Consider the following 10,110-nt stretch of genomic DNA (forward strand, 5'->3'; position numbering starts at 1 on the left):
GCTATAACCCGTCTAGGCAGAGCACCCTCAACCCTGGAGGAAGGGCACTGCCCCATGCAGAGTCCAGGGCCGTGCAGGGGTGTGGGCACCGTGATGCTGAGGCTTCTAACAGAGGCTTCCCCTGTGCAGTTACCCACATGCTCACACACGCACACACTTTAAACAGTTGTGTGTATACGTATGTATCTGTGTATGAGTTCATGCATGCGCCTGTGTGCTGGGCCATGTGTGTGGAGGTCAGTGGACAACCTCAGCTGTCCGTCCTCACTTTCCACCTTATTTGAGTAGGGGTCTCTTGTGTGTTGTGTGTGTTCCAAGCAAGCTGGTCAGAGAACTTCCAGGGACCCTCCTGTCTCTGTCCCCACCCCCCCAGCAAGAGCCATGGGCTGGCAAACCCTTGCTCTACTGCGTTGGGCCCTGTGTGGGTTCTGGGGACCCAACCTGGCTTTTTCATGAAAAGCTCTGCGACCACTGAGCTACCCCTCCAGCCCCATCCAATTGACAAACAGCAGCCTGTGACTTGGAAGGTGTCAATCACACAGAGGCTCTGGGCAATGGAACCCAGGGCCTTATGAGTGGCAGGCAGTGCCCTGCCACCAGGCTAGCCCAGCACAGTGCGTTCTCACACAGGCAGTCCAGGCTAGCCCAGCACAGTGTGTTCTCCTCACACAGGCCAGCCTCCTCACACTCTGTCCGTCTGAGAAGAGCATCATTTTAGTCTCTAACTTCTCCCTCTTCGGCCTCCCTGTTGCCTGGAGAGAGCCTAGTCTGAGCCTGCCAGTGGCCTGGGCCACACACAGCTGTGGCCTAAGAACCAGACCAGGAGGAGGCCATTCTGCCACCCGTGCCTCAGTTTCCTGATCTGACAGTGGAGCTCCCATCCACTCCTTGTGGGTCAGCTGCCGAGTAACCCCACAGGCTCAGGCGCGAAGGTGCCTCCAACATCAGGCCGCAAAGTTCCTGTGGACCCGGGCTGTGTGGTGCGAGCCGCAGGCTAGGCCCGAGCCCCCCAGCCCTGGAGACCCCGGAGCCAGGCTGCATCTCGGGGAAATGAGGCCCAGTGGCCCCTGACCCCAGCCTGCAAGAGGCTAACCCCCTCCCTGGCCCCTCGGCTGCGAGGCTGCCCGCCCGACCATTCATGGGTTTGTATTATAAGATGACTGCCGTCGTCATGGCAACATGAAAGGAGCCGATCTCATTACTGAGGCCCGGACACATTATTTTCTCCAAGGAATTTCTTCTTTTCATTATTTCCCTCCAAAGGTCAGCTGTCCTCTCAGGCGGGGCGGGGGCGGCGGGGGTGTCCACGAAAGGTGAGCCGATTCGGGGCCCAATTCCCCGGGTGGAATTTACAAGCATTTTGCCTTCTCTCGTGCTCTAACACCAGCTTAGAGAATTTCTTCAAGCCAGCCTTTCCCTTTAACCCCTGCATCTCCGGCAGACAGCAGCCCAGCTGTCCCTGCTAGGTTCCCGAGTTCCCTCCAGGGTTCTGGGCTTTTCTCCTGTACGTGGTTCCTTGCTGCCTTCCAGGAAGTCCGGGATGCGACTTACCCTGGAGGAGGGCGGACACACAGACATTTGGGTCTTCCCCACTGGGGAAAACATAGTGTTACCATTAGGCGGTAACACTAATGACAGGGGGGGAAAAAATCCATATCCATGCCTGGAATGCAGGGTGTGCAGGAATTCAGAGCCTGACAGAACTGCCTAAGTTGCTTTCAGGCTGTGTGCCCTTGGGCAAGTAGCTCCCTGTCTCTGAGCTCCCACTGCTCATCTGTTCAAGCAGCTTTGTGTTGGTGTGTGCCCAGGGGATGAATGGGAGCCATGAGCAGAGTCTGGCTGGCACCCAGGAGCAGTAAACACCAGGGAGTGATTATCGTATTTCGGTGTGTTTCTCTCCAGGCCTCTCTGTGTGTCAGTTGTCTGTAACTGGAAACAAACAGCCCCGAGACTTGCAACTTATTACCATGAAGCAGCAGCCGCAGCCAGGGATTAGCTTGAGCAGTTTCTGTGGATGGAGGCCTCTCTCTGTGTCCCGGGAAGGTTGACCTCAGACCCCCACGGAGAGGAAGGCAGAGGCTGCCACAGTTCTGATATCTGACCTCACCAGTCAGGTGCACCTTGTGTCTGCCTCACTCTGTGTCCAACAGGCAGAGGTCAGGTCCCTCATCAGGGGCTCCAGGAAGCTACAGTGGCACCTGAGGAGGGCTCCTGGATAAGGCTCCAAGGCATCAAGTTACATGGACCTCATTTTGTAAGACAGGATCAGAGTGGGCTCCCATTCTACAGAGGTGGAAACTGAGGCTCTGGGTGGAACTTTGACCCTCCCCACCGGCTTCCCACAAGACTCCAGATTCTTCCTTCTGCTCCAGCTTCTCACGGACTCAGTCGTTCAGCTCACCAGATTCTCCACTCTGGGATACTGGAGAACTGCCTGGAAGAAGAGGCGTGGGATGTCTGCCCCTGTGTGGTGCGCAGATGGAACCAGGGAGCTCCCAGCCTCTCAATGGGAAGGCCAGCACGTTCAGCAAAGATGAAGATGTGTAGCTGTGAAGCTGATGACCTTGTGCTGACAGCTGGATGATTGTCTCTGTCACATGGCAACAGGTGGAATCGAGAGGCAGAAACCAAGTCAGTCAAAAAGATTTCTCTCTCTCTCTCTCTCTTTAAAAAAAAAGAATGCTCATCCATCTCCCACGAATGATGCTTGGACTGAGTTTATGGGTTTCTGTCCATGACTCCTCAGCAGCCCATGAAGAACAGGGTCACCATGACTCAGCAGAGCTGTAAGGATGGGGTCAGCCCAAGTTCTTTGGAACTGTGCAGGGGGAGAGAGAGAGAGAGAGAGAGAGAGAGAGAGAGAGAGAGAGAGAGAGAGAGAGAGAGGGGAGAGAGATCTTTTGGGCCTAGGAGGAAGGGCTGGGCTGGGCTAGGCTGACCCACGCCCCAAGGACCGTGGGCAAGCTTGTGCTGAGGGCTGAGGTGTGGGCAGCTTGTTGGTGGCTTGCTCTCTGGCTCGGTCGGACTCCTGGGTCCTGAGTAACCAAAAAAGACAATGTTTTGGGTTCAGAGTTTGCTAGAATAGCAGGTGAGAATGCAGAAAGATGTTCTGAAGGCCCTTAAACATTCCGTCTCAGAGAGTTGGAGCCTGGGGATCGGCATTTATTTTATTATTTTTAAAAAAGATTTATTTATTTTTACTTTATGTATATGGGCATTTTGCCCATACATTTGTCTACATACTGCACCAATGCCTGGTGCCCCTGAAGGCCAGTAGAGGGCATGAGATCTCCTAGGATCGGGGTGAGACTGTTGTGAGCCACCAGGTAGGTGCTGAAAACCAGACCCTGGTCCTTTGGAAGAACAGCTAGTGTTTTTAACCATTGAACCATGTCTCTAGCTCTTGCTATCTTCATTTTAAATGTCCACCTTCCCATCACAGAGGTATTGCTACAAGGGCTACTCCTGGTAAAATACCCCTCATGGAAGAGCCCATCCTGTGGATACTGTTCCCTCAGCCCAGTTGACTCCTAGTCACATTCAGGTTCAACAGGGATTCATCTCTGGGAAGTCATCCCAAACTCACTCCGTCATAGAGCAGACAATAATCGTCACGACCCTGTACTTCCTACCTCATGCTACCAGACTCCATTTCTCATAACCACACAAAGAAAGTTGTATGTTCAAGTCCTCTGCCTAAAGGTGGTTTCTGATTGCAGTAGTTATTCATCCATCCATCCATCCATCCACACATCCATCCACCCATCCATCCATCCATCCATCCATCCATCCATCCATCCATCCACCCATCCATCCATCCACCCATCCATCCACCCATTCACTTACCCATCCATCAACCCACCCACCCATCTATTCATCCACCCATCCACCCACCCACCCACCCACCCACCCATCTATCTACCCATCTATTCACCCACCCACCCATCCACCCATCTATCTACCCATCCAGGTCTATACTGTGTTCCTGGAACTTAACCTTTCCCCTACGGCACCCACAATATTGAGGGAAAGATGGATCAAACAAGCCAAGAAACAGATGTATGCACAGGTAAAAATTTTATCTTCCTCCTAGGAAATCCGAAGAACTGGGAGGTGACTATTTTGCACCAGAGGGATGAGCAGGGAAGGTTTTTGGTTTGAAGATTTTTGGTTTGAAATCCAAAGATGAGAGGAAGCTGGTTATATGAAAGGTGAGGAAGGGAGAACAGCATGTGTAAGGGTCCTGGGGCAGCCAGATCCAAGAGCGTTCTGAATGCGGGAAGAAGGCCAGTGAGGCTGGTGAGAGGCAGAGCACTGTGCTTTGGGTAGTTTGGCCAGCAATTGAAGATCTTAGAAAACATTGTTTTGGGGTCAGCTCACCCATTTCCTGGGAACCTTCTGGTAAACACAACCATTATTACTGTTGGCTTGGGCCTTCCATGGTGACGACTCCAGGAAGCCTTGCATGCATCTCTAGCCTCAGCCCCTGTTCTTCCCCTTCCTGTGAACGTCTGATCAACCGCAAGACAGCGACCTACTCACAGAACCGTACCCAGTGCCGGCTTTTCTGGGTGGTGGCCCTTCAGAGGGGGAGGCTCTGCTTGTACCCATGGCCTCACCTCGTGAACTACATGTGTGCAGCATGGTGGGCAAAGGGAAGTGCCCGGGTTCAAATCCTGGGTCTGCCTTTGGCAGTTTGAAAGGCTCCTTAACTCTGTGTCTTAGTTTCTCGTGAGGAGAAGTCTCTGGTCAGGTGGACTGCTGTGACACCCTGGTAAACCCTGACAGGTTTCTCACCCCGGTGCCAATGCCCAGTGAGGTCCTCCTTGGTTCTGACAGTGTCTGCCTGATAAGAGCTGCCACAGCCCGGCTCTTTCCCCGCCAGCCTGGCCCGCCCATGCCGTCCTGTGGGACCTGCTTCCTTCTGCCTCCTCCAGCAGTTCGGGGTGGGGCCCCTTTGATCCTCACAGTTTCTCAGCTCTTCTGATGGTGGACACCTAGGCCTAGCTCCTCCCACATTGGAGATCACGGGGATTGGGAGACACACAGTGATTTGTATGAAAGGAGCTGGGCAGCTTCAGGCTGAGAACCTGGCTGGAACTGCAGGAAACTTGTTCCCCTGGGAAGGGATGAGCTGTATCGATCTGGTCTGTCTGTCCATCCATCCATCCATGAGGCGATTATGCCCCAGGCACTGGGGACTCACCAGTGAACCCCCTGCTGCCTCTGACCTGTAAGCATCTTTCTAGGATGAGGACAGGCCCTGCTCTGTGAGCTACTGACAGGTGTGGGAAACCCATGGCTCATTGAGTTCCTAACCACCCAAGGCCATTCTTGTCACCTGTCTTCCAGGTCCTGACCTGTGAGGATTGGAGATGGGAGGCCATGTGCTCAAGGATGCTGGCGGAGTTTGTCTCCAGCCTCATCTCGGAGACAGAGGTGGCTGTTCCTGAGTTCCTTTGGGGAGGACCATTTCCCGATTCCTGACCTGCCTCTTCTATAGAGCAGGTCCCCACATTCTCCCCACCTGAGTGGTCCTACTGTGCTTCCCACCTGGCAGGAAGGAGCAGCCAAGAGGAGCCCAGCAGAACCAAGCCCATGGCTCCTGCTCCTCAGGCTGGCTAGCCTGCCTGCAGGAAGCCTGACTGGGCCCCCTTCCCAGGACTTCACCTTCTTCTCTCTGTCCCCAAAGTACCCAATATGCTTGGGCCTTCTTCAGGATCCCACTCTTTCTCCATCTTCCTCCTCTTCCTCCCTCCTGCTCCCATTTCTCCTCCTCTGTCTCCTTCTCCTGTCTCCTGTCAGACTCTGCTTAAGTGCCTGCTGATTAGACTGAGTGGACCAGAGCAGACTGTCTGGGTTTGGAAGCTTGACCTCCAGCTGTGCCACACATAGCTTTGGGAAGTTCCTCCAGTTCCCCAGGCTTTCGTTTTTTCCATCATCTCAGATGAAGGTTGTTCTGGGGGATGAAATGAAATAGGCTTTGGTCATTGCTTCTCTCATAACTGTGAGCCAGGTAAACCCCGGAGACTTGGGAATGGAAGCAGAAGAAAACTGCCACCCCCTTGAGCTCCAGCAGGCAGGACCCTTTCCGAGTCACTACCAGCCAAGCTGGCAGGAAAGTCTGGAAGGTGTGTTCTAGATGGCAGGGAGGTCCTATGAGGGATGTCTGCAAGTCCAAGCTCTGCCCCTGGACCTCGGGTGCGAAGTGTGGCTTCTCAGAGCTTCCCCTGCTGTGCCCAGCCCCCTGTGGAGCCCACCATCAGCTGGATCCAGAAGGACTCATCTTCAGAGGGAGCATGAGGCTCTGTTCTCATGAAGGCCCCAGACAAACACAGGCTTTGGTGCTAGGACCCCCAACCTCTGCCAAGCACGGTGAGCACGAGAATTCACTTCGTTCTGATTTTGCCTCTTGCCAGCTGAAGGACTGGATTTTATACCAGGTCAATTTCAGACCATTTGATATTGATATATGAAGATCCCAGGGGATTACTGAATGCATTTCTCATCCTGCCGAGATACTATCATGGAAAGAAAGTGGGATTGACTGTTAAGGACAAATTGAGAAAGACATGGCCATTTAAGATAACTCCTTATCTGTGTACAAGCAAATGGTGTCGGGGAAATAGACCACCAGTTGACAGTCGGAGATTCTCCTCTGGGCTCTTCACCCACTTTCCCTACTGCTGTTCACACTTAGGGATTATCCCGTTATCCTGAGAGCGGTACCCTGGGGCCCCTGCTGGAGGACACTAGAGAAGGGTTTTCTGTGGCATTCCTCTGGAAGGGTTGGGTGGAGGGGCTGGGGAATTTGGGATGGAATGGCTTTGAGTACGACAAGTCTCTCCAGCAGAGCATCTGGTGCTTGGAGAATGGTTCTCTCAGGTGATCCTGTGACCTGATGGGTGGAGGGCTGAACTTTTCACACGGTGAATGGTTTTCCCCTTCTCATCAGTCACGGATGCTGGAAGCTGGCTACTGCCATGGCAGGCTCACTCCTATGCCGTCACTTTCCTGAGTCCTGTAGTTGTGGACACTCTCTAGAACCCCAAGTGTTCCCCCTGCTGGTGGGTACAGTGGCTGGAGGAGCAGATTTTCTGCTCCAGGTCCTGCTTCCACAATCTGGCTTTCTCCAGTCTTGGGGGCTGATGGTGCAGAAGGGCTGCTTGCTTTTATTTTTTGTCCTGGATCCTACAGATCCTGTGAGGGGTTCCATTGCAGGGCAATGTGTGCTGTGGGTTCTTCAAGGGGGCAGGGGTTGATGTGGGGTCTTCCACAGCTCTCCATGAACATGCTCCTACCTGCTTACTGTACTTCCCAGCAGAGGGGATTTCACAGGGAAAGGGATTCTGGAGACCAAGAGGAGCCACGAGATCTGGGGACTCAAAGCCAAAGTTCTGGAGGCCCCTGACAGCAGATTCATTACTAGTTCACTGTCTCAGTTTATTCCCCCCATTGCTGTGATAAAATACCCTGATGAGAAGCCCTTTAAGGGAGGAAGAGTTTATCTCCGCTCACATGTGAGTGTGCAGCCTCTCGTGGTGAGAAAGGCTGAGAAGCTACTGTTCACATCTCAGCGGGTGAGGAAGCAGATAGAGGGGCGTTCGGCTCACCCTCTTCTCTTTCAGTGTGGAGCCTCTACCAACGGGATGTCACGACCCACTCAGGGTAGGTGTCTTCCCTTGCTGTTCTCTGGAAACATTCTTACAGATATACTGGGGGTTTGCTTTCCTCATGCTCTAAAAATTGTTAATTCAATTAATTTAATAATGGAATTGAGCAGTACACCTATTATACATTCATCCACCAAGTTTTCCATCCATCCAATCATCCATCCATCCAATCATCCATCCATCCATCCATCCATCCATCCATCCATCCATCCATCCATGCATCCATCCATGCAGGCACCCATGCATCCATGCATCCACCCATTCATGCATCTATGTAACTAAACACCCAATTATGTGTTCATTCATCCTAACCATCAGCTCATGCATCCATCCAACCAAGCCTCTATCCACACACTCACCATCCACCTATTTATGCATCTATGCATGTACATGCCGATCCAAACATCTACCTGTCCATCCATGCACCTATCCAGTGCATGCATTGTCTATCTGCCCATCTATATATGCATCTACACATTTACCCAACCATCCATGTATCCATGTATCCATTCATGCATGCATCCATCCACCCACCCATGTAGGCATCCAATGTCAATTAAGCCATGCCTGGTAAGAGTCACCCTTAGCCATGTTAAGCGGAATGAGAAAGGGTCCCAGGATTTTCCCCAAGGCTACCATATCTAGAATTTGGCCCTTGCTGTGATTGCCTCCCTCCAGGCTACATTCTTCTTGGGTACTTCTGGGACACCTTGAGCCCAGGTTGAAGGTGTCACGATCATGGCTCAACAAATTATCAGATGGGCCCGTGAGTGGAGAACAAGACCCACCATGCCAGCACCCCCAGTCCCAGGCATCCTGTGCACTGGAGGCCCTGCTTAAGAGGACACTTTGATAAGGTTATGACACAGGAAAAGCCCAGGGCAAGCTCTGGATAGAGAGTGTGATCCTTCTTATTTCAAAGTGGGGAAACTGAGGCTTGGGGCAGTAAGGGAAGCCATGTCGGCAGGATTCCAAAGCAAGGATAGGGCAGAGCCAAAACCAGACCATCTGACTCCAGAGCCTTCTGGGATGAGGATGCGCTCTGCATGTCTGCCACCAAGTGTTCACGCTTCTGGGAAAATAATCATCCTAGATGTGGGGATGTGAGGCTCTGATGTTCTGGGAAATCAAAGCTGGTGATGAGCAGTGTATACTGCAGACCCACGGACCCTCACCCACAGGTCACGAAATCACAGGGGTGGCATGTCTTAAAAGTAGAAGTAGTGGGCGACCAAGAGGTCCCGGAGCCCTGTCTGCAGGCACCAATTTACATGCCAGGGACGGTCCTGTATGTGGTCACTCGTAAACGAGCTCCCATCTGAATCCCGGGGGGACACACAGCACCTAGAAAGGACATGGAGTTCTCATGCAGGCCCGACTGAGTTTGTAGTGATGGTCCCTGGAAGGTACTAGAGACTAACCCTGGTGGGTGAGAGCCAGCACTGTCAGGGCACAAGACATCTGCGTTGGCACAGGGTGCCTGTGTTCCCTTGTATACCCACTTGCCCGCCCAAGCCCCTGCAGCCTCGGATCGGCCCTGCTCAGGTCATTTTCCACTTTAGCAAAGGCAGATGGACAGAAGTGGTCTCTCTAACCTTCCGGAGTTTGAGCCTTTTTGACTCAGTGTAATTCTCTGGAATCTCCAGGTTGGTCGTGTTCATCAGTAGCTGTCCCTTATCCTGGCTGAGTAGTATTCCCTGGCATGCCTGTGCCTCCATTTGTCTCTCTGCTTACCTGCTGAAAGGCATGTGGGTTGGCTCCAGGTTTGGGCTTCTGTGAATAAAACTGCTATAAACACTTTGTACAGGTTTTTATGGGAACATAAGTCTTTGTTTCTTTGGGATGAATGCCCAGGCATGAAATGGCTGAGCTGGTTAGCAGCTTTCCTGCCTGATGTTTCTGCTGGCAACTTACAAATGGCCCATTCCACCTAGTCCTCACTCTCTAGTCCTCACTCTCTAGTCCTCACTCTCTAGTCCTCACTCTCTAGTCCTCACTCTCTAGTCCTCACTCTCTAGTCCTCACTCTCTAGTCCTCACTCTCTCTAGTCCTCACTCTCTAGTCCTCACTCTCTAGTCCTCACTCTCTAGTCCTCACTCTCTCTAGTCCTCACTCTCTAGTCCTCACTCTCTCTAGTCCTCACTCTCTCTAGTCCTCACTCTCTAGTCCTCACTCCCCCTAGTCCTCACTCTCTAGTCCTCACTCTCTAGTCCTCACTCTCTAGTCCTCACTCTCTAGTCCTCACTCTCTCTAGTCCTCACTCTCTAGTCCTCACTCTCTAGTCCTCACTCTCTCTAGTCCTCACTGTCTAGTCCTCACTCTCTCTAGTCCTCACTCTCTAGTCCTCACTCTCTAGTCCTCACTTTCTAGTCCTCACTCTCTCTAGTCCTCACTCTCTAGTCCTCACTCTCTAGTCCTCACTCTCTCTAGTCCTCAC

The 10,110-nt window shown here is 52.5% G+C and overlaps 1 long non-coding RNA gene across 2 annotated transcripts; it reads left to right on the top strand.

Moving 5' to 3' along the window:
- Window positions 1–1,160: 1,160 nt before the first annotated feature.
- Window positions 1,161–9,591, top strand: LOC128120722 (uncharacterized). 2 transcript variants are annotated; one of them, XR_008221938.1, is made up of 4 exons: window positions 1,161–1,263; window positions 1,903–2,631; window positions 3,971–4,069; window positions 5,353–9,589. It is a non-coding gene; the product is annotated as an uncharacterized LOC128120722 (long non-coding RNA). The 2 variants fall into 2 exon arrangements; XR_008221937.1 differs by having other exon boundaries at window positions 3,971–9,591.
- The last annotated feature ends 519 nt before the right edge of the window (window positions 9,592–10,110 follow it).

Source organism: Peromyscus californicus, unplaced genomic scaffold (assembly GCF_007827085.1).
Source record: "Peromyscus californicus insignis strain IS unplaced genomic scaffold, ASM782708v3 Scaffold_2__1_contigs__length_46816999, whole genome shotgun sequence".
NCBI lineage: Eukaryota > Metazoa > Chordata > Mammalia > Rodentia > Cricetidae > Peromyscus > Peromyscus californicus.